The following is a 25973-nucleotide window of genomic DNA, read 5'->3' as shown; positions in this document are numbered from 1 at the left end:
GCATCAAAACATCTCAAGACACTGCACTCGATGAATTACTTTTGGATTGCAGTGACTAATGTTCCATGGGCAACATCCTGCAAACAGCAATGAGATGAAAGATCAGTTCATTTCTGGGTTTTTTTTATGCTTTGTTTGAAGGAGGAATGTTGTGCAGGACACCAGGAGAATTCCCTACTTTTCATCATGGGATCATTAATGTCCACCTGAGCCACGGGAGCAGGCAGATGTGATGCCAGTTTAAGGTTTCATCCAAAGGACAGCATCTCTGACATTGGAGCACTCCTTCAGTACGTTCAAAATGTTAGCCTGGATTATGAGTTCAAACTGGGATGGAGCTGAAACCCACAATTTGCCTTCTCAGAAGCAAGAGTGTTATCAAATGAACTATTCTGCACATTAATTCACATCACGGAATGCAAGTTAATTAATAAGTTTGGGTATCAATTCGGTGCCTTAGTAGAGGGAATGTTAACATTTTAATCTCCATAATATTGAGATATGTGCAATACTTGGAAAAACCTCTAACGTTAAGATATCAAGAGGACCTGGGCAGAGATTAACTGCATCGTTACTACTGACCAAACACTCCATCTCCATCGTGCAAACATAGAACTTTTTATCTCTGCCAGCTATGAAAGACTTGATCACAGCTTAATTCAGATTAAGAATACAGAATTTACAAAGCAAATACAACCAGTAAATTAAAGTTTGGGAGGAAATGAATGTGGAAAAAATAGTCTCTGCACACATGTCTTACTAAAAGAATGAATGATACGGAATAATGAAATAAATGATGTTTGTACTTCTTAATTCCCCATGTGCAGTCTTAATGTATGTCTATTACTTTACTTGCAATTTATCTTTATGTGAGCGCATATAGACAGATATGTATACTTATTTATCCTTGTATTGAGTTTGTATGCATGCATATCAATGTTCTTGTTTGTAAACCATTAAAAAATGTATGGAGGAATGAGCCTAGAACTTTTGAAAATATTCTGTAAGAAAGCCAGGCTCCTCTTCCACTTTGCATATTAGTAGAAATGAGAAAACATGGAACTAAAATGCACTAATGATGTAGTCAGACATCACTAAACAATAATTACCCTTGCACTGCTATCAAAATAGGTAAGGATGTTACCTTATAGCCTTCTCAAGACTGATGTCTAGCAAAAAAAAAGCAAAATATCCTTAAACATTACCTTGCTATGAGCTGTTATTTGTAAATTCTTTACTCCACAATATTAAAGGCTAAACTCAGTTTATTCAGGATTATCGTAATCTTTTCTGATTAAGGAAAGTCCATTTGTTATACTATTATAAGTTGTACATAAGACTGAGGTGGTTTAGAGGTTCTGTCCTGGTAGGTTTGTTTAAAAGAGCAGGCCAATAGGAAAGGGACTAAAATGAAGTTTGCTTTGGAGCCAAACAGTAATTGTAATTGGAGCCATAATTAATCACTGAGCTAAAGACAGTACCTGCTTGGCGCAAGCCTAGAGCTTTTGGTTATCTTCCTCAAAAGAACATCATTTCTGTTGAATGGCTATACACAAAATGTTAGCCTCTTTTTTTTTACAAATTCTGACTGACCTGCTGTCAATTTCCAGCATTGCTTGTAATTGTATCAATTATTATGACTTCTATTTGTATGAGGCTATTTTTCTGTTTCTTTAAAACTGTATGAATAATGTTATGCAACTTCATAAAAAGCTGTCGTACCCACATACATGTCATACATTAATTGCCCATTGACAAAACTGTTATCAAAGCTTCACATCAATTTGCACCAGGCATCAAATTTCTCAGCTCTGAAGCTCATGCAGTATCCTGGAATGGTTAATGTACAACCTAGAATTTTAGATAGCCTGCAAAAAAATGTCCATCTTCATTGAGTGTGAGAACAGGGAGATAAGCACATCAAGAGGCCTATTTCAGAAAGATATACTTGGGTTCTTTGAGGATATGCTAGCTACCTTCAATCTCCTGTGCTCCAGTTTCTTCAAGTATCTGCAGATCAAAAGACATGCTCAGCAAAGTTCTCAATGACCCTTGTAGTAAATAATTAGACTTTGAAACCTGCCTACCAAAACCTAGTAACAGACCTCACTTCATACCAGATCAAACTCAAAATTCAACTTATATAGGTTTACTGTAGACCCCTAGGGCAATGCAGTAAGAAACCAGGTTAGGAATTGGTGGAACTGCAGGAACAATTGTAGAACTAAAAATACATGCAACTGTTGACAATACCTGGCTTAGACTAACCAACAATAGGGCCTAACCGTGGCATTCTTCACACCAGAAGGATCTTTCTAATGTAACACCAATGCCTGGAAGTTCTTCGGTAAATGGAGTTTCTGCCGAAGTTACGGCACTGGAGCAGGAGAAACCCCAAGGAAATTTATCCCCCAAAAACTCTGATAACTATTAGCATTCTGGATTAACAGTCCAGTAACATAACCACTACACTACCACTACCCTATTGGCGGTTTGTACGATAATATTATTTAGCATAACTTGAGGCCTGTGGTATCATATATCAAAGAGGTGCGTAACTGGCTCTCTAGATAAAATATGATATTTGATATCAACTTCAATATGTTTTAAACCCCCTTCTTGCTTGCACATATTGTCTAACCTAATTTGTTTCCTGCCCTTCTCTTGTGGGGCACTATTGCTGCAGTGAGAGCCACAAGGGCAAGTTAGTAACTCTCATCTGGACAATTTATTTTTATATGTTTGGGAGTTAGTGCTGCCTCAGCTCTGGTGTGCTCAGCCAGTAAATCAATAGATCATGTATTATTGAGGCTAAGGCCAATTCACATTGCCTGTCTGTCAGTCTCCTGCTGGATAAATATGTGTCCCACTCTCCACAATGTGTTGCCTGAAATTGCAGAAAAGGAGTTAATATTCAGTAATCCATTTGTAGAACTTGGCAGGCTAAAATTTCCACCTCCCATTTTCTTCACATGTGCCTTGGGCACCATTTTAAGTTGACATGGCTGTATGATCCACAAAGACCATGGTGTGAAGGGGTCTATGGGAATCCTACTTCACATACCCAGTTATGTGTGATGCTGGGCAGATGGTTGGATCCAACTAGCACAGCGATTTTCAAATTAACTCTTTGGCTGAGCCTTGATAAACAAACCTGGAGTCGAACCTCCTGGTCCTGGAGGTTTGAAACATTGATACTGTGTTTTGGGAATGCCCAAGTCAGTGGTGATCAGAGGTTGTACACACTGATATTCTGCAATCTCCACACTTCCTTCACTACAATAAACAAGCTATAGCCAATTTGAGAATTAAATCTCAAATTGGTACCAACCCTTAAAGCATCACCACCTTGAGGAAATTCTGTACCATAGACTGACCATTGTAAACATTTCACCTCAAACACTAAGGCTCAAGAATTATTTAATACTCATAAATCAGTTGTTTTAAGCCTCATGGGTAGCAGGAAGGCTTTTATAGATTTTTAAAAATTTTGTACAAGTGTGCCTAGATTAAGTTATTTCTCATCAGTCTCTATGGATAATGATGTGGAGATGCCGGTGATGGACTGGGGTGGACAAATGTAAGGAATCTTACAACACCAGGTTATAGTCCAACAATAAAATAAAATTGTTGGACTATAACCTGGTGTTGTAAGATTCCTTACATCTATGGATAATGCATGCTGTCTATTGTCTGGAAATTCAACTGCGATCCCACACTGAATGGCAATGTTGTGCAGTACACATACTGCTCAGCTTTTTGGCATACCTTCCCAGGGGCATACTGCAACGCACCAGCCAGCTTTTCAACACATCAGAAACAAATCTTCAACATCTCAAAGGTACATTCAATACTCATAAGAATAGATCTGTGTGCGTGGTTATTTCTGTGTTCAGTAGGGCTGTGAGGATTGAGTAGGGGATGTTTCAACCACCTCTTGAGGCCATTGATACTGCTGCCCTGAAGTCAATCCTGAAGTCTTTCATCTGTTTCAGACATGGAAGAGATGGATGAGTAAAATAGAACAAATGAGCAACGGCATATAACTATTGTGTTTCCATTTTCTGGTGCTCAGTTCTAGAGAATCGTATGTAATAATGTGTTGACTTATTCAAGGCAGTTGAGATCTGCTGTGCGTAATGTGACCTGGTTGACTGACTGATCATTGTATAATCTCTGAAAAGGTGCCTGGAAGGAACCTGTAGCATTGAAGCTATTAGCTGCTGTCACCTTCACGGCTATTGGTAATGCAGTGGAAATGATAGAATTAAATTGTAAATCACGCTGCAGCTCCTCACATAGGGCAGTTAGAATTTGTCTACCAAGCCTAAATGTCCTCAGGCATTGCCTTTCAGTAACAGACAAATAACTCAACATTAGTCAGAAATTTTGACTGGAAGGGTGCTGCTTCTTCCCTTTGGGTCTTTTTGTTCTTCTTCAGTTGATGTTACCAGATGAAAAGGGTCAATGTTCTTCCTAGAAACATCTGTGTAAGTCAAGTAAAGGTCACGCTGCTATAAAAATGTTTATACTGCTTAAACGTTATTAAGACCAACTTCTACTTGGTATAAAATCAAGCAGTCATTAACACTGAAACTCATCATTGAAAATTGCATGTGAGCATTGTTTCTGGTGTTATGCCCCTTAATTATGAACTCAATTGGTTATTAATCACTTTGCCACTGGTGTATAGCAGCAAATAGAAATTTTGAAATTATGACAAATATGGTATGTACATATTTATTATACATTTTGCTACCAGCATTAAGTTCACTCAATCATAATAGAAAAGATCCAGTCCAAAGTATTTTACTCTGACTAAAGTTCCCCCTACCTGATTCCTACCTTGTGCCAATGGAAACAATTTTACCCTACATGATGAAATTTATGCATGTTTGAGGGAGGCTTGAGGGAGGAACCAAGCCAAACAATTCAAAGATAATGCTGTGTGATTTGATCAGTTACATATACAACTGGCAGGTCCTTTTGAATTTAGTTGGCAATTATTCAAATCCATTATTGTTAGTTAAGTATTTAAGGGTGGGATTGTTCACGTTATTGGGTTGGCTTGTACTTGCAAAGAGATAGGTCAGCTTCCACAGATGGTATGGATATAAGAAGAAAAATATTGTGTATATAAAGGTTTATTCTGAAATAATAGTTTAGCATTGAGATTGCTACATGTATTACTTCCCTTTTCAGGAATTAGTTTAATGTAATATCTACTGTGAATATGTATGCATTACTAGTAGATCTCCCATGGAGTTGCACATAGGGAGTTAAGACCAAGTATAGTCTTCAGAGTTAGAAGGAGGGGGATAATTGGACTGAGGTATGTCTAATTAATTTAGACCATGTTTGAAAGTCATACATTCTGTCTGTACATTTACCTAATAGTATTGTTTTTATATCATTGATAATTAAATAGCATAACTTTGTGCAATTTGAGAAGCAGAAAAATAGAGTTGGTTGGAACATATGAATTTCTCTGCAGGCTGAGCAGCTGGGAGATGCAAAACTGCAGCACTACAGCAGGACCAACGGTGGGAGGATGTAATCACAGCATGACAAGTTTACAAAGGTCATGGACATAGTAATTTGTAATGGGAAAAGTTGACGCAAAGGTGTGACAAAAACGTGACAGTAGGAGATAAGGTTTTGTAGACAGGAGATGCATACGGATGTAAGATTTTTAATATATGATACATATTACTGTTGTTTATTCACTCGATACATTTGCTTGTTAGTTAAAGTCTGAAACAAAGTTTGATATTGTGATGCTCTACCACTTTTCAAAGAGGTGAGAAAGTGGGACAGGATAAATCCAGTTGCCAAAGAAAATTTTAAAGAAATGTATCTATTTGTTATCTTGGGCATGTTTCCAAGATTTGCCTAGACATCAGGGACATTACTCTGGAGACCATGAGGAGCTAAGAATTCAGCTATGAGCTTATCTATAATACAGAAGCCAAAGTATCAGTATAAGAGCGAAAATGTATGCTATATAAGTTGCCTTCCATGATTTCATCCTGGAAATTCCTTCCTCCCCAGCTGATTGTGGGAACACATTTTTAATACAAATTCTTCTTTAAGTCATTAGTGTGTTACAACACTAAAAGAGCTCTCTGATTTCATCTCTACAGGCCAAGATTTAACAGGCAGATTATATTTGTTTTTTTTAATGAAATGAGGCAATATCAGAAGAATTCAAAGTTGACATGGGCTCAAACTTCTTAAATTTCCCAAACTGGAAATATCATGTAGGTCCATGATGCAGGAATGAGTAAACATTAAATCAAAATGGGCCACATTAAAAAGAGTAAAATTGTTACTCCTTCCTCTAAATAGCAGCAAGAGAAATCTTCGCCAAGCATGGGATTTCCACTTAAGAAAGCAAAATCCAAGCTCAAATCTAGCAAAGCTTATGTTGGTTTTGCCAACTTACCATTATTTGGATAAACTAGATTCCTGACCCAAATTTGCACCCATCTTTGTTAATAAGTACACAGTTGAGGCAGGGGCTGAGGTACATTTGATTACATCACTTGCTTAAATGCATAAGTCCAAGCCCCCCAATATTTCTCTCTTAATTTCGATAGAATTTACTTATCTACGTAACATTTGAGCCTTAATATTAAATCCTGGTTCATTATTTGCCGACTGCACACTTCGAAGCAATTCATTGCACGTGAAGTGCTTTGGTACCTTTCAGAGAGGTGAGAAAGAGCTATATAAATGCACGTTCTTTCTTTTTACTTTCTATTTTGCCACAGTCTGGTTTCCTAAGTACTAATAAAAACTTCCACTGATTTCACAGGCAAGAAAAATATGTTATTTTGCAGGATGAAAATGCAATAATATAATGAATTGAGAGCAAAAATTCTTTATTTATTTGGAACCAACAAAAGATGTACAGAAAAGGCTTTATAGTAATGAATTGCAATGTGGGCCTGATCTACCATTTATTTCAATAGTCATTGCTCAGTTGGCTAATTTACTTAATTGCATAAACGTCTCCAGTCTCCGGTATACGATTAAGAGGGATGTATTGCTATACATCATTGTAATGTAGAACAGTATTGCATTTTGGTTGGTCTGTGGTATTAGCTATATGGCACCAATGCCATTCAGTGCAAAGTAGAAATTATTAATTCTTGATTATAGTGTTGTCATCCCTCATTTTGAAAGAGTATAAACATGATATTGTACCTCACTTTCTTTAGTATGACCAACGCGCTATTGTATATCTAACTTTCCAGTGAAGCAGATTTTGCTCTGTGCAGATTAAAACAATTTCTTGATCAGGCATATGCAGCTGGTGACAGCAACTGCCGCTTCAGGGAGCCGCTGTTGGCCAGCAGCTCCATTTGTATCGCTCCAGAGTATACTGCAACCCCTTGTGAAAACAGGTTAAAAAATCTTCTCTCTCTTTCTGTCAAATCCGTATAATTGAATAACAGGGGGAAAAAGGCAGTAAAGAAAATTGTCTCGTAAAACTTCTTGAGAAATTCTGAACAGCTCCTCAAATTCAACAAGCTCAGATCACATGAACAAAGCCTGACACAGGGGAGCTTAATATCTCACTTTATTTTTCCCTGGCATCACATAGTAATCTCTGTGGTTTTTCTACAGAAGGCTGATGCAGTCTCCAGGGGTAAAACAGCAGATTAGTATTAGATTCCTGGCTCCAATTAACCTTTAATTTGACTGATATTTCTCATCCCCTCCTTTCCAGTTGAAATCCCTGCTAAGGGTACGTCATGCTTGGTCCTAAAGAATTATGTCACGGAGAGTTTTTAATAGAGAGGAAAGATAAAGGTACATAATCCTGTGAGGATTACAATTGTCCTATTTCACTGGAAGCTTTTGCAAGACAGATTTTCTCGGTCTCCTTTTCAGTTCATTTAAAGGGCAACATATCTGAGTGTTGGGCTTGCGCCTTGATGCAGAGAATATTCAGCATCTTTGCAATTCATTTAGACAGGGTTTTGCCAACAGCACACTTCATGTTTTATTTCAGCTGTTATTTTTGCCATTGCTTTACCTCCCAAAAGCACAATGATATGCCAAGTTCTGACAGATTAAATTCATTCCATTCTTGAGGGACAAATATATCACCATAATTATAAAGGTTCAACAGCTTCTTGAAATTACTTGCTGTCATTGTGACCTGTAAAAACAGTTGAATGTTACATTTACTCACACATACAAAGTCCTCTTGAACAGCATAAATTTAAATACTTATAATTATTCCACCATTGGTAACAATCTAACTGGTCAACCATGTTTGATTTAGTTTTTCCATCTGTTTAGTAGAGATGGAAACACTGTAAATGTAGGTAATGAATTAATAATATCTATCTACCTAACTATCTATCTATCTATGTCCAGCACATGTTTTGTCTATTATACTTCCGGTGTCACACTTCAGGCATTACACATGTCGATATGCAAATTTATTGCTCAATAAAAGGTTGATAAAACAACAGTTCACAATTAAAAATGCATGGAACGCAGGTAGATAAACTTCCAACGAGTAGCTACTCAGAAATATGAAACCAAGAATCAGCAATAAAAGAAAGGAGGGGAATAAATTAAATTGCTCCAAAATACTTTATGAAAATCTTTTGGTGACTGTCTTGGTTTCTGCACTAAGCTGAGCCCTTACCACTGAATATGAAGTTTGTAATACAATAAAGAAATAAAAAAGTACAACGTTCACAAGCAAATTATTAAATCTACCTATAAATCACCATTTTCTATGTTTTAAATGCCTGTAATAATGTTTTCCATCAGAGGCCTGTCGCTATGAGAGAAGCATGAGCCTCAAGTTCATGCAGGTTCCCAGGTGTATCACTGTCACTCGAAGAGTCTCAAAAAGGTAGCCAGCTACAGCTCCTAGCATGCACTGATACCTACAACTTGTAGAATTTTTTATGATAGACTACAAGAATGGTCATTCACAGACCACAACAGGCTTTGCTGTTTCTAAACTCTGCTGCCTCCAATAGAAAATTAATAGGAACAAAAACTCTATGGTTATGTATTTAAGCCATGGATCATATGAACATAACCAGAGGTAGCAAGCTGGCTCGATTACCCACTGCTTGATTTTAGTCCCGCTACCACCCTGTTTTTAAGTGCAAATGAGGCAATAGCAACATGAAAATAACCACCAGGTCTCCAATGTGAAAGGCCAGTTTCTAATCCACTGTGCCACCCAGTAACCATGTTACACATATGTTTTATGTGGAGATACTATATTTGAATAAAAGTTACCAAACTCAGCGAACAAGAACTCAACAGCTGCCATGCCCTTTAAACTTTGCAGGCTCGATATTTCTGCTACCTTCATCTCAAACATATTGACCTAGAAATTAGATTGCACCCAAATCAGGGTGCCACCCAGGTGGATCGCACGCCACACACGCCTAAAGGGGCCGGTGGCAGGACCACGGGAAATTGGCCTCATTTGTTTATTACCACCGAGCTGCAGGTATCAATTGCGGCCCCAGAGTCAGCTCTCCGATCCCACAAAACACCAAGATCGGCCGGTGTTGTAAGGAGAGTCCAGGATGGGAGGGCAATCCGGGGGTGGTCATTGGCCGGCAGCAGCCCGGGAATTGGACGTGGAGCCGGGAGGAGCAGGAATGTTCCATCTGCCTCCAAAATAATTGTAAGTAAAAAAAAATTAAAAGTTATCTTTCAGGTGGCAGCCTCCAGCGGTCTCTTTAAGGACCACTGGTTTGACTGCTAAGCTCCTGAAGAAACTGACTGTAACATGCAAGGCGCATGCTGCGGTCATCTGCAATCCAATTTTACCTCAAATTTGCCTTTACCAATATGTCACTTCCAGTGCGGAATCAGCACGTGCACGCTGCCCACCATATTGGATGCTTAGGTGTCCGTATTATGCCTGTAACAGAAGATGGTTTACTACAGAAGTGAAAAAAAGCCTGTCGACACCAAGGGTGTAGATCACACAGCTAGTAGTGGGAGGGAGCGGGTTGGTCCTTGGGGTGGGGACTCCTCGTCGGAACACTACTGGTGGGGTGGTCTGCTCTGCACCATTGATGTCAACCTGCTTTTGTTCTTCTACTAGACTTCTGGGCAATTGGAGTCTGCTCCGCCTTACTGGTTTCTCATACTTCCTTTCTACTTATCCCCCATTAATATTCATACGCTCTCTGTGTCTTGTATGTGTTTTATTTCTCTCATTATGCCTCCTATTGTCTCTTGCCACTATCACTTCTGCCGTTTCAACTTCTTCTATTCTCCACTCAAGCACTTCACAGGTCATTTTCTGGTGTGTGTGTTTTATCTCCTTCTCCCTTTCTCTTGTCCTTTTTAAATGCCGATCATGTATAATATTTTCCAGCCCTGAGGAAGGGTCTAAGACCTAAAACGTCAACTTTTGTTTCTCCACAGATGCTGCCGAGTATTTCCGGCTATTTCTGTTTTTGCATCATCCTGCATGTTTCCCCTTTCTTACACAAGATTTGTGTCACCGTCATCAACACTGAAGATTTGCAGTATCAAATCATTATGCCTGGGTTATTAAGGGGGCATGGCCTAATATTTGGCCTTAAATAGGAATTTCTCTTTCTAAAAGGCCTTTCTTGTAAAGGAATATTGCTATTTTTTTTAAACAGACTAAATCTCCTTTTCTGGCATAGCTCAACAACTTGCTCATAAACTGTAGTCCTACAAGGAATAATTTAAAGGTTTTAAGGACATTTAGAACTATTCAAATAGACCTGGAGTTAAGGCAGAATTTTTCCTCATTTATAATGAATGGGGGAATCTTACTCTGGTATGTAATAAGCAATTCAATCCTAAAATTGTAACCCAATGCACTTACATGAATGCTGAGTGGATGGGTGTCTTTACTCTCTGCCACTCAACCACACTTTAAAACTAATCAGGATTTCCTATTTTATGGTAATGAAGGGAAAGGGAGTCCCAACTCAGCCAGCATTTGCAATCACCTCTTTCTGGATCATTCTCTTTCCAATTTAATTCTTCCTCTTTCCACTCAAATTTTCAATCCAAAAGAAGTATTCATGTGCTCACATTTACTCCGCTGTTCCAACACTCCCTTTAGTTTAGCTCCCTTTAATCACCCAACTTCAACTTTCTGTCGCTAAAACTATTTCTCCCTCATCACAGTAAATCATGTGGTGTCTCTATCTCTCTCATAACCTTGAGAACTCTCTAGAGCTTGTCAACATTTTGTCAAACAAAATCTAATCCATCATATCTAACATTCCTTATGTTGAAATCATCATTCTTGACAGCTTCAGAGTTCAACATCACAGTAGCTCCACTTCTCTTTTGCTGATCAGGCCGACACTAATGTCAAGTCCTTCACTACCCTTAATGACTTTGAATAACTTTTCGATCAACTGACGCAGTAATTGTGCTAATCCCCTGGACCATTTCCTTGCGTTCAGTCCTAATTCTCACACTGTATCTGATTCTTCAAGTTTGGGCTCTTCTGACCACTTTTTCATATCTGACTCTTGCAGAATACTCTGCAACAAATGACACTCAGTAATTCAGACTTGTCTTGTTTGGCATTATAAATCATTCTACTTGATGGTCTTAAAGAATTCTTTGCTGCATTTTCTTCATCCAGCTGCTGTTTTTGCTCTTCTGACCCTCCATCTGTACCACTGTCTTGCGACATTATTCTAAATAGCAAAGAAGGCTTCATACCTCACTCTTCCCACATCGGAAGAAATGGTACTACACCTTGGGTTCAATCATCCCTGACATTCTGCTGTTCCATAAAAATTCTAGCATTTTAATCAGTCTAAAGCAGCCCAAGCCAACTTGACCTCTGTTTGTGACCTCTGTGGGTCTAGAGCTGTCAAATACAATGTTATTGAACAGAATTATCAACTGTTACTGTTTTGCTCCTCCAACTTCTGGTTCTTTGCCAACACTGTCCCTTCAAATTTCTGCAAATCCTCTTTTCCACCCGTCATCCATCCTAAAGCTTTAATTATTAGCATTGAGGAGCTAATCCTAATTGCCTTTGCACATGTGTGAACTCTTTTTCTAGCATTTGCACTCTCTGGAAAATTCAGCTCCATATAGTTCAATATCATTTTACCACAACTAAACCTCACATTGCAACTGGTTCTCAGGCTGTTGACAATAATGATCTTTTAAAAATCAGAGTTAAAAAGAACTAGAATTCTTCATTTTTTTTCTCATCTGATTTCTCTTCTTAAACTATCAGACAAGTTAGAGAGAAAACGAGAAAAACAAAGATTTGTATTTATACTGAGCTATATCACATCTCAAACATCGCAACGTGCTTCACATGCGATGAATTACTCTGAAGTGAAGTGACTTGTTACATAGGCAAACTCTGAAAGATGCTACAGAAAGCAACAGATTAAAGCAGCACAAATGAGTTACAAATTAGGGTAGATACTCTCGAGTTTCACTGGATTATCTTTGAGTATCAGGAGGAAATGTTGTAGAACCTTCCCGCTAGATTTTAAATCCTGGGTAGAGTACTTGAGAGAGAAAAATGTGCTTGGCTTGTGGAAGGCATGGAGCAAATACAAGGCTCCAAGGAAAATAACACATTCCTACGCGTGACAGCTACCATTGGGTAGAATTGGTAAAGATTTGTCTGGAATAATTACAGTTAGAACTTCTGATTGTTATAATAAATGAGAATTTGAGGCACATAGTTCATCCACGTGCACACACATCCTTGAGTACCAGTGATCATAACATCATTAGATTTAATACTGTGGTATGGGTGGAAGCAAGAGATAAAATGGAGATACCAGATTTCAAGAAAGGTTATTTTAAAGATATGAATATCAAAATGGAAAGAATAAATTGGGAAAATATGCTAGAGGGGAACATACAAAACAAAAATGCAATACTTTTAAGGAGATATAGAGAAGCTGGAAATTAAATATGAATTTATAGCAAACCTTAGTGTCTAGGACATATCACATCTCATGATACCTTCTTTGACAGCACCTCCCAAACTCGTGACCTCTAGCACCTAGAAGGACAAGGGCAGCAGGGACATGGGAACACCATCACCTCCAAGTTACATATTATCCTTGCTTAGACATATATCGCCATTCCTTCATCGTCATTGGGTTTAAATCCTGGAACTCCCTACCCAACAGCTCTGTAGGAGTACCTTCACCACATGGACTGCAGTGGTTCAAGAAGAAGGCTCACCACCGTCCCCAATAAAGGATGGACAATAAATGCTGGCCTTGCTAGCGACACCCATATAGGAACATAGGAACAGGAGTAGGCCATTTAGACCCTCGAGCCTGTTCCACCATTCAGTGAGATCATGGCTGATCTGTGACCTAACTCCATATACCCGCCTTAGCCCCATATCCCTTAATACCTTTGGTTAACAAAAATCTATCAATCTCAGATTTAAAATTAACAATTGAGCTAGCATCAACTGCCATTTGCGGAAGAGAGTTCCAAACTTCCACCACCCTTTGTGTATAGAAGTGTTTCCTAACCTCACTCCTGAAAATGCTGGCTCTAATTTTTAGGCTATATCCCCTAGTCCTAAACTCCCCAACCAATGGAAATAGTTTCTCTTTATCAACCCTATCAGTTCCCCTTAATATCTTGAAAACTTCAATCAAATCACCCCTTAATCTTCTAAATTCCAGAGACTACAAACTTAGTTTGTGTAATGTCTCCTCGTAATTTAACCCTTGGAGTCCAGGTATCATTCTAGTAAATCTACGCTGCACTCCCTCCAAAACCAATATATCCTTCCCAAGGTGCGATGCCCAGAACTGAACACAGTACTCTAGGTGTGGTCTAACCAGGGCTTTGTATAGCTGTAGCATAACTTCTGCCCCCTTATATGCTAGTCCTCTAGATATAAAGGCCAGCATTCCATTAGCCTTTTTGATTATTTTCTGTACCTGTCAATGACATTTTAATGATCTATGTACATGGACCCCTAAGTCTCTTTTGACCTCCACTGTTTCGAGCTTTTCACCATTTAGAAAGTACTCTGATCTATCCTTTTTAGGTCCAAAGTGGATGACCTCATAGAAGCCTACATTGTCGAGAATGAATATAACAAAAACCCTGTTATATCCCTCAATCCAAATTTTTCTTCAGGTGCTTATCCAATTCGCTCTTGAATTTGCTGGTACAATCAACCCCGATTGCCTCTCTTCTCAGTCTAGTCCCTACAATCTCCACCCTCTGTGTAAAACAGTAAACCTAAATTGTGTTTCCATGCTCCTTCTTCTAAATTTGAGGAATGTCCTTTCTGGAATCTGTGTCTATGTTAAACATATTGACGTTTATCTTATCTAGATCACCCCTGAGCCTTCTCTTCACTGTAAACACTCACAGCCCCTGCAGCCTCTCCTTATAATTTAGGTGCCTAATCCCAGCTATCAATTCAGTTGCCTTTCACTGCAACTTCACCAATGCCCAAACGTCTTTTTCAAAATACAGTGACGAAAATTGTCTTCCTGATGTTTAGCATTTATCAGTTGGGCCCAGAGGGTATTACAAACGTAATTTTTTATCACTCAGCTTTGCAACACAAACTGTGATGTAGCAATCATGCTTCTACACTGTTCTATCATTAAACACTGCCCTTGTGAACGGAAAATTCATATTACATTGGTTGGGAGAGATCTTTCGACACCCAGGAAACAAACACTGTGTGACAATATACAGTGCAAGAATTTTTAACAAATATCCTAATAGGTAAGAAGTATGGAGAATCAAAATTTTAGATCAATTATGAGCATTTTTAACATATAGCATATATAAAACTGTAACATTATGAAATACACATTTACCTTCTGCGCACAATACCATATCATACAACCTTATATAATGAGGCTCTTTTCCCTTTATTCTATGGGCACAAATGCAGATTGTGCTGGAACAAGTGATGTTTAATTAGCTCTTGTGATTGTCCAGTTTTCCAATCCAAACTTTGTAATTCTGTTCACAGGCAATATCACCAGCATATTGCACCCACAAACATATTGATGGATCAGACCAGACTGTAATTCACATCGAATTGTTTCCCCAAATTGCAGACAAAAGGTACAATTGTCAGGATCAGTTATCATCAATTCTGATGACGAGTATATAGCTGAAATGTCATAAGCTGTCTTTTACAGATGCTGACTTACTTGCTGTGTATTTTCAGCATCCTTTGTTTTTATCATCTGGACTTAACTGGGCACAAACACTGTGTAAAGAATGGATATCAGACAGTAAATCACAATGTTCCCTCATTACTTAAAGCTGCTCCTTGTCGATGATTCTAGATCAGCAGCAGCAGCTTACTTTTACATAGCGCCTTTAATGTAGAAAAATGCCCCAAGGCACTTCACTGACATGCAAGGAAAAAGAAACGGATGGCGAGCCAGAGAAAGAGGCATTGGAGGGGTGATGGTCAAAGAGGAGGGTCTTAAAGCAGGAGAAGGAGGTGGAGAGGCAAAGGAGTTCAGGGAGGGAATTCCAGAGCATGGGTCCTAGGCGGCTGAAGGCATGGACGCCAATGGTGGAGCAATGGGAGGGGGGTGTTCAAGTGGCCAGAGGAACGGAGAACCTAGTTGGGGGGATGGGAGTTTGTAGAGTTCTAGGAGGTTACAGAGATAGGGAGGGGTAAGGCCATGGAGGGATTTAAGCACAAGGATGAGAATGCTATGGCATTGTTGGTTTTCAGAGGCTTGATTGATTCCACACGTGCTTTTTTTTCAGGTTGACGCAGGAAGGATTTCATTCTGTGAACGCCCACCTCATTGGTGATGTGGACAGCCCCATTACACACATGCTGTCGTGACTCACAGTTTACCTCTGCTCTTGTTACAGCCGCTAGAGCATGAGATTACTGCATATGATTAGCTGCTGAGCAAATAACTTTCTACATTTTTTTAATGTCTGTAATATATAATGTATGTGACTAGCATTAAAATAGCTAATAATCATGTTGATGCTTTTGTTCTTCAGGTGAGAGGTTAGGATTTGATATTGTAAATCTTTGGGCTGGTGAAACATAATGAAATGCACAGAGTGTGTAATAGAGCAGACCTTTGGCATCCATTTTAGATTCCTAGACTAATGGGGGGTGTGCTCCTATGCACTCCTTAAAATATCGGTTGGATATTCAAAGCATGCTGTGTGCTCCACAACACTGGCACAAGAGTGGGATAGACCTTTCAGTGAAAGATTAAAGTCACAGAACACTGGCAACTGAGGTAGATTTACTGCCGTGGCTGTTCCTGTACCTGAAAGGATCAGACTAAGTGAGCAACAATGTAAACATAATAATTTATTTACAAACAGATTTAATGTAGTGACTTTAAATTTTAATGTTCATTTGTCTACCCCATACTTTGCAATCGCATGGGCTGAACTCTATTTTTTGTGGTCTTGATGGATAGCACATATTTATGAATCAATGCCAAATCATTGTTTGTTTTGACATTCTACTTTCTAAACTTACATATTGCTCACCAGTCACGCGCCTAATTTAAATGGGATGTAAATCTTAAATATATGCAAAACCGCATCCCTTTAAATGGCAGCTGCAACCCTTTAAGAAACTACAGCAATACTACAGATCCAACCCGATTCTGTGAGCTCCAGCAGTAGATAGATTGAACAGAAGGAACTTGTGTAGTATATCTAACTACTCCTGAACTCGGAGGTGCAGTGAGAATGAAAAATTCACCCTGGATGATTCCTCTATCAACAAAATCCCAGAAGTGCGATCTGGAGAGATTGAATAGGCACTGGTAACTTCATAGAATCAGGGAAACTACCTATTCATATCAATCAGTTATGGTATTGAAACAAAAGCAAAATACTGCGGATGCTGGAAATCTGAAATAAAAACAGGAAATGCTGCAATCACTCAGCAGGTCAGGCAGCATCTGTGGAGAGAGAAACAGAGTTAACATTTCAGGTCGATGACCTTCCATCAGAACTGGAAGAAATTAGAGATTTAACAGTTTACAAGCAAGAACGGAGCCAGGGAAAAGGGGGAGGAGAAGCAAAAACAAGAGGGCAAGGGCTGTGATAGGGTGGAGGGCAGAAGTGATTAAATGACAAAAGGGATGATGGTGCAAGGCAAAAGGGGGCGATAATGGAACAATAAAGAAACAAAAAATGGGTCCAGAGATTCAGCCCATTCATTTTGCTTGACAGGTTATTTAGATCAAAGCACAACATCTGAAACCATTTCTTTGAAGAAATGTTTAGAGCAAAGAAATCAGTTTTTACTTAGTTCTCCAATTCTGACAGTATGGCAATCCAAAACTCATGGAGAGAAGAAATAATCAAAGAGTCTTCAGGACAGAGGGACAATTACTCAGTCTTTATCTGGCTCATCAATATCCTCATCTTCAAGACACGTGAACATTCAACTTCATATAATAGATGGTTATTTCTAGTGGTAGTTATACAAGCAGAAAGGAATCACAGCATCGCTGGTGTTTGGTTAAGTGAGATATGCTTTAAAGTGAAGATGAAAAAGAATTAGCTTCCATTCCTTTTGCTCGCAATATGAGATGGGTCTGATTGCATTTCCAACAACTATAAATTATTAACCAAGGAAATCAGTCTTTTCTTACATAAGTAGGTATGAATAATAGTCGACAATTTTAGATTGCTCTTATCTCTCTAGGGTGTAGTTTCAAAAGGATCGGACTTCCACCAGCCCCTGCAGATCCACCCTGACCCCAACCCATTTTCCACTACAAAGCCCTCTCCATCCGCCTCAAAGTCTCCACTGCCACTTCACCTGGTGGCCCCAGGAAATGGTAGAAATTCTCTGGGGACCTGTACCACACCCTCCTGCCACCATTTGCTTGCAGCAGGCAGGGAAGTAGTGGCCAACAAGGATGGGGCAGCCAGCAGCAGTCATGGCACAGGGTGGAGGGAGCAAAATCCTGGTCAGGGCAATAAGGTAGGCTTCACCACTCATGTTTTCCCTCATTCTCCAATGCAATCCAACCCAATTTCACAGAGGAGAATTCCCCTTACAACTGGAGGAGGGAATGTCACTCCACTTCACTTCACTTAGAGCTAACTCTAAATTTACACTGCAACTTCCTAGCATCAGTGTGAAGTGAAACTGCTTCGCAGCAGCACTAAAGCTGCAGTTTAAATACTCCCTTAATTTCCTTTGCATTTAAAAAAAAATTAAATTACTAACTAAGGAAAAAAATTATTAAAACTGAATATTATTGATACCTGCAACCTTTGTTTATTTTCAGCGATCAACACAGCATTTAAATATGAAGCTCACTGTAGCCATCATTCTATCTCAAACTATAGCCAGCTCTAGATAAGGGACAAGTGAATGGTCTCACTAACGTAGATCATTATTTACATGTAGCCAGTTCAAGCCAAGTTCAGAAAATCAAAATCTGTGACAAGAATACACTACTAAAATACACTTGTGTTTCACGCTTGATATAAAAGACGTGGTTACTCTACACTTTATTTCGCACAAATAACTGTAATCCAGTGACTGCTGCTTCCTTGTTACTGTACTTTACAACCTAGTTAGTGTGAACCTCAGCACCAAATAAGGCAGCGTCTGCTGTAGCATAGACTTTCCTCGTGGGCCAAGATGAGAGTTTGAGCTAAGTTTTTGGAACAGATTGCTGTAAATCTTCTCAAAATTGAGTCTACCTCAAACTCGCCAAACCAGCAACAATGCCTCTTTAAATATATAGTATGTAATTCAATCTGAGTAATGAATTTATTAAATTCTTCATGGATAACAAACTTTAAATTACAAATTAGAATTCGAGTTAATTGCAATTTTCCAGCTGCCCGAGTTTGTGCTTTGCTGCATTCCACTATTTGTTTTCAAAATGGTAAGAACTTGGCCCAAGTTTGAGTTTCCACTAATTAATTCAGAACGGACAAACTCAGAACCACTTTGATTTTTCAATTCAGTTCAGTACTCCTCCTTACAAACCATAATGGTTTCATTGAAACAAAGGAGGCTGAGATAATCCTGCTGTACTACACGCTTTCATAAATTGAAGCTCCTGAGCTAACTGAAGATTCCTCATCTTTTAAATCAGTTTGACAAAAGGACTACTTGCTATCTGCAGTGCTGCACTACTTCAGTATTATATTCTGGTCCCCACAGCTGCTTAAATGCTTGAGCCATGGGAGGGTTTAACACGTCTTACTGTTTAACTGAATTTAATAGTGCAAAATTACATCGCATGTAATGGTCTCTTAACAGTGTTCATAAAAGCTAATTAAACCTCCGTAAGAATTTATGTTGTTTTTACAAATTCACTCGTCATCATGCCTAAGAATAATGCTAGCAAAATGAGCACAATAACCACTTACTGAAACGTAAGCGTTCTCCCATGGCAGCAACTTGTAGCTATAACTTTAAAATTCGAAGCAAACTTCAAAGTCAATTTTGCATGCTTTTTTTTTGCAGTAGTTATTAATTGAACTAACAGTAAAAAGCAACTTTGATCCAAGTTACCTCAAATGATTTTTATTCCATTTGAGTTCCAGTCAAACAGGCCTTCACTTTAAGAGATAGTTTTTTTTGTCAGTAGCTCCTTCAAAACTTTCACTGGTTTTAATTTTCAATGCTAGGCGTAGCAAAGCATCCATCTGCATGGGGCGTCTGCATACAAGAGCTCACCTCAGCTATTTTGGCAAAGTGCATAATAACACTATTACTTACATAGGTCTACAATGTGCTCCCCTGACACAGTTCACCTGTGAATAAGGTTACAAATGTTTTTTGTCTTGACCATAACCAATCTGTCTAGAGGTTACACAGACTCTTATGGTAAGCTGCTGTTTGTTAACAGTCATTAAATGATGCAAAATATGGGGACGACACGGCATTTCAGAAGTTCATCTTTTGTTAAATTTTGGGTGGGTGAAAATTGGGTTCTTTGTTTACTGCACAAAATATGGTGAAATTAGGATTAAAAACTCAAAACTATAGAAATAATTTTGATATTGACTATCATTATAAGATATTTTGAGAAGTTATAGTCCAACTGATGAAAAATGAAACAACTATAGCAATTTTATCACCATCCTTTTGCTGTGTAATTTCTTTGGACTTGCTCCATTAATATAGGAACATAGGAACAGGAGTAGGCCATTCAGCCCCTCATGCCTGCTCATAGTAATACAAAGAACATAACATGCAAATTCCATCTAACTGTGCATACACGTTACAATTAATAATGGGGAAACAAATAGTTCCTGCATTTACCTTTCTCCATTGAGTTCTGAATTAAACTTACACATATATATATTTATATATTTCATTTTTCTATGTGGAATATGGTGTTTTGCCATGTTTATTTCCAACAATTAGTTTTTGTGAGTAGAGATAATTGCAGGGCAGGGTTTAACCTAAACATCTCAGCATCTTATGAAATATTAACACAACCACACATATTAAATAAAGCACAAGAGCAAAGTAGTTTCAGAGCCTTGCTCATGTTAGCAACCCGAGTTCCAATTGGTTGGGGTCTCTTGCTGTTCTGCCTAACAGCTCCTCTGACTGGATCTTGTGTCAGTTTCCTTCTGCTGACCCGCACAGTTTGGCCTTTGACTGCTAATCTGTCAAATTGGCAATCTGCTATCATAGGATTTATACAGGCCTTTGTTTGGCTGTTTTATCTAACTAACAGCCTTCTCTCCAGATCATTTTGTTATCCCTTGGAGTCAAGTAAGCCCAGGAGCAATTGGTGCACCATTAAATTTTTTTTTCAATGACCCTTCCTAAAAGCATGAGAACAATCTCAGTACTCATGAAGAAATCAAGTTGTGATGCCACAGATTGCTGTGGCATTAACCCTAGCCAAAAAAGACAGTGGTCAATGGGGTCCTTCTGACATTTCCCAAAATAGAACATCCCAGGTTAGATATGTGGTGTGTGCTGAATTAGCTACTTTCGGTCAGGTGGCAGTTAGGACATCATGATTGGCCTCAGGGCTAGGGAGTGGAAAAATTATACAAGGTTCCCACTCTTGACTGCTATTTAGTGAATTCTCCTTAAAAAAAAAATTGCATGTGTGTAGATGTTAGGTGAGGATGGTATCAGGCTTGGCTCTGATCCCACCGCAACCCCTTGTCTTTGATGAGGAACTTGTTCATTATTGCACTGTTGCAGTTAAATCAAAAAGTGAGTATTTTACTCCAGTTCAGATTGAGTATTACTGAGCAAAATGAAGGGGGCAATCTTGAAGTGTCAACCGAAAGAAAGGCTTATTGGCCAGAAATGAGGCATGGTACATATTGTGGTGGAAGAGGAGAAAAACAAGGCAAAATAAATATTTTTAAAGTATTGATTAAGCTAGTTAGAAAATTAATGGCTACTCCAATCTACTCTAATAGAAGCCAACAAGCAGTGGTTGGTTTAAACATTTCTGAAGGGGGATTCAAGGACTGAAGGCACAAGATTTATTTTCTGGAGAGGTCAGGACACGGCCCCTCCCCCAAAATACTGTCATTTTGACATTTCATATGGTGCATTTTCCAGGATTTTAGAGAGTAAGGTAGGGTACTTATCACCAATCCTTCTGAGCTGTTATCTTTTAATCACAACTCGAAGGAGTTAGTCAACAATGTTATGCAACAAAAAAAAACGACAGGTCTCGTACCATTTCAATTAAGTTAATATTTAAAGTTTTCCTGGTTAGGCTTTCCTCATGACAACATACATGGTAACAGTGATGCATTAACTTATTCTACAGCCACTAACTATTTCTCTCCTCTCACTCACTCTACTGAATTTGTCTTGATAAGTCCCTGGTATAGACAAGTTTCAAACCCGCAGCCCACGGCTTCAAATTCTGCCGCCTAAAAACAGAGAGGCAGACTTTCTTCTTTGCTACGTCTAGAGAACATTCAGTTCTGAAGTGCAGTAAGGAAGAAATGCAGGCAGAGACCCATTGCGTCAGATCACTGCCCCTACAATGGTGCCCTAGGATTTCCTGGACTTCCCCAAAATAACATAACTGAGCGGTACTGGGCATAACTGTAGGCCTCTAAGCTGCCAGGGCTTTGACTCGGGTCACACCTTCCAAATGCTGAGCTGGAACTTTTAGTCATGTCTTACATGCACTTCGGTTCAGGTCAGGATTGAGGATTCAAGTTGGCTTGTCTTTTCTTGGATCATACAAATTTCACTCAAAATAAAACTTGCTGCACAGAATCAGGTAAAGTCAGGTCAGTGATTCAGATTGGGTTGGATCATATCGTTAACTATTGCAGTGCCATTTCAGATCATGTGGATGATTCAGATTGGGTCTTTTGTTGATGTTGTGCTGCAAATCGATTATCCACTAGTTCCAAATATCCAGCATCGTACTCCTCTTCAAACTGTTCTTGAGCTGGAAAGTGAGGACTTCAGGACTTTTTTTGTTACAGTCCAATCATTTTCTACTAGAATTTGTTTGAGTGGATAAATAAAGTTTTTCACTTGCCAGTTAAATAGCTTGTTAGCTGTTTGAGAAGCATTAGAGGATGTTTATTGCAGGTGCATTGTGATATCCTTTAATTGCCACTAATGAAATTGCTTTCTCAAGAATTGCATGATCCAAGAACTATGCATTCCAGCAATTTCATTATTGGGCCATAATTTTCAATGGCAGGTCATCTAACGGCATCTGCCGTTAATTAGACTTGCCCTTGCATGGGTTAGGTTTTTAAATTTTTTGCGTGGCAAGTTGCTGAAAGTGAGAGCTGATAACGTCACAGCGAGGGAAACAGGGCTTCTGGGACCTGAGTGAATTGTGTATCTCCTTAACCAAACAAATTAAAGGATTGTGAAAATAACAGAGCAAGGATGGAGAAGGAGGTGTAAATTAGAGTGAGTGAATTCAATGTCAATTCAGGTACAGAAAGAGAAATAAAGAGAGGGAAAGAACGATTGGATTAAGGGAGAAAGAAAAAAAAAGAGACAGATAGGAAAAGTAAAAAAAAAATTAAAATTTTACATTTTACGTTTTATAAATCTCCAACAATTAAAACCTGAAGGAATGAGGTGCCACACTTGTAATAGTTAATTTTCAGTGCCAGAGAGGTTGATTGGCTGTAATTAACACTTATCACATCGTTAACAGGGTACTTAGGCTGAAATGGACAAGACTTAACTTTCTGTGGCGAGTTTAGTTCATATCTACCATGCAAATACAGCAACTTCACGCTGTTCAATGCATTTCAACGGTGAGGCAGGCAGCGAGATGCCTTTTTCGCGAAGCTAACGGCATCTCGGACAGCAACTTTTGGATATTTGAGTTTAACCGCGCATCGGCCCTTCGCCTGAAGTTGCTGTACCATTTGCGCATAAATAACGGCAACGTCATTAGGCTCACCATTATTTAGACAGCAAATTCTGGCCCAATAGGTTATTCATTTCTATAAAAAAAACGGACAGTTCTCCTTTTGCCCAACTGCAATGGCTTTGCACCAGGTTTGAATAGCTCAAAATAAATGTAAAAATTAAAAACGGTTAAGTGCCTAATTCTCCTCAGCTCTTTCCGCCTGGGCAAAATGAGCTTCAGTTCCAAATGCTTAACATCAACTGACAGGTATAATCGCAGCACTAGACATTTTAATAATACAATAAAATAGGCCAGCAAAGTATTTACTCTACAGCAGTCCCTTGTGATCCACCTGCATTTTCCATTTCATTTGAATTTCTTTTTGTGTAGGAGAGTCAGGCAATGAGATTTTGTGCTCACCAAAGTCAGGGATTTTGTGGCTGGGAACGGGAGATTTTCCTACTTTCTGAATCTGAAATAATATCAAGCATTCCCAAATCATGGCATGGGTTTTCTACAGGGTAAAGATGCCACTACACTACCCAGCCATGAGTCTTTGTCCCCCAGCTCAGAACAGCACTGCTTACTGCACCATTGTAACATTCTTATTTTCCAAATCCTTGGGCTTCTTGGAATAAGATAAACAATGGTCAGGAATTTCCTCACAAATGAGGATTCAGCCACACTGCCCGTAAAGTTACCACAGTGGAGCAGGAGCAACTCTGAGGAGATTTGCAGCCAATGAGTGGTAAATGTTGTAACCATGATCCCACAAAAAAAATAGATTGTGACTATCCATGAACATCTCGAAGTTATAAATGCATGCTTTGATATACAATCCTATATATATAAAATGATAGATAGATAGATAGATAGATAGACACCCACTTGCATGATCTGTCTAATTGTAAAACATTCTCAAACACCATCAGAGAATCAGGCGAGTAATTACATATTAGATCATCAAGGATCAAACGCAAACCCCTATCTGACATGTCTGGAAGAAGGGAAGGATGCCATCTGGTCTGCTGTTCCAGCTTCCTTTGGGAACAGGAACCTCCAGCTACACTAACCATCTGCTAAAGTGAGGTATGTTCACCTCTGTCTGAAGATACAGATATGCAGGTATCAGCGAGTGGGGGCAGAGCATTGCTCGTGCAGTCTGACCCGCCTAGCATTGTTGCAGCACTTTCCTGCAGACTCACGTCAGTACCTTGGATTTCATTTCCATCATTTTTGAAACTCTCCAAAGGCTTTCAGAATTTTTGTCCTCCTATTATGATTCTCATTCCTTTAATGTTGACGTACATGTTGTATTGCCCTCCCACCGACAGACTGCTTTCTAGATCCATCCAACTTACACCTGAAATTAAGCTAATGAGCTGAAAACTGGACGTAAAGTGCCCACTTCTACTTCAGTCTGTCTAAAACGCCATTCTGGCAGTAATAATGCTGAAAAGAGGAAAATCTAGGCTAGTGAGCAACATTATTAAGATTACTGTCTTGGAAGAGTGGCTCAGCCAAACAGTGTGAGGGAGATGAAATAACATAACAGTTAATGTTGAATCATCCCCGGGTTTATGACTGTACTCCTACTAATGGTAATTCACCCTCTCCAAGTGTAGGCGTTTGGGTGAAGTGATGTGAATATCCTGAAGAACATCCTGAATTACATTCCTGTGGCCTGGCAGGCACCATGGCCTGACGACTATAGAACAGAATAATCCTATCACCACACGTGAGACTGCCCCAATCATGCAACTGAGCTTCTCATTTCAATTTTGTGCATTAATTCATCTTCTCATATTATCCAGCTCAATAACTCCTCCCAGTCAGTTCTCTGATTATATTACTACACATGTTGAAATAAAAACAGTCAAAATGCTTTGCACAAATGTACAGATCAAAACAAATGTTAAAGTTGCTTCGCAGTTTGTGTAACTAATTTTAAAAACGTTGATGGCATGACTCCCCCCTTAATATCATTGCACTTTATTCTTTGTAAGTGGGGTCCCAAAGAAAGATAACAACTTGTTACTTTGGATTCTGCACTATAAAAAATAGTAAAATCAATTGGACCAGATTTGTATTTTTTCTTATTTTGCTCACTTCATCCCTTAAAGGCAATGGACGTGCAGTCTGAATTTTGGCCCGAGCACCTGTCTGAAACAGGTGGGAGCCTTGTGAATACAAATAGGGGGCAAGTGGCGTCATTTCGACCTTGGCACTATTTTCCACCCTCACCACCAGGTTCTGCTCTCACCCATCAACCAGAGGCGGTACAGGTCGACAGGTAGCCATATGGAGCGATATTTAAAGGGGTCCTCAGCTGCTGTCAAGTAAAGCTTTTTAGAGCTTTTGGCGGCATTTTTCTTGCAGTAGGCGTGGGCTTTTTAACCTTAAAAGAATTTAAAAGTGCTTGCAGGTCCTGAACTTGTGTTGCCTGCTGCACCACAATGTTGTTTCTCTTCGTGCCACACAAAAGTGCACCTGTGGCTCCCACGTTTCTTATAGATAATGGGTAATGGAAACATTTCAGCCTGTAAATTCCTGTGTCCCCACTTTGCCAGCACATGTTTGGTAGAGCAGAAGCCCCATCCACCCTCACTCAAAACCAGGGATCCCATCCCAACTTCTAGG

This window comes from Heptranchias perlo, chromosome 34, assembly GCF_035084215.1.
Source record: "Heptranchias perlo isolate sHepPer1 chromosome 34, sHepPer1.hap1, whole genome shotgun sequence".
NCBI lineage: Eukaryota > Metazoa > Chordata > Chondrichthyes > Hexanchiformes > Hexanchidae > Heptranchias > Heptranchias perlo.
Note: the sequence above shows the minus strand (reverse complement) of the source record.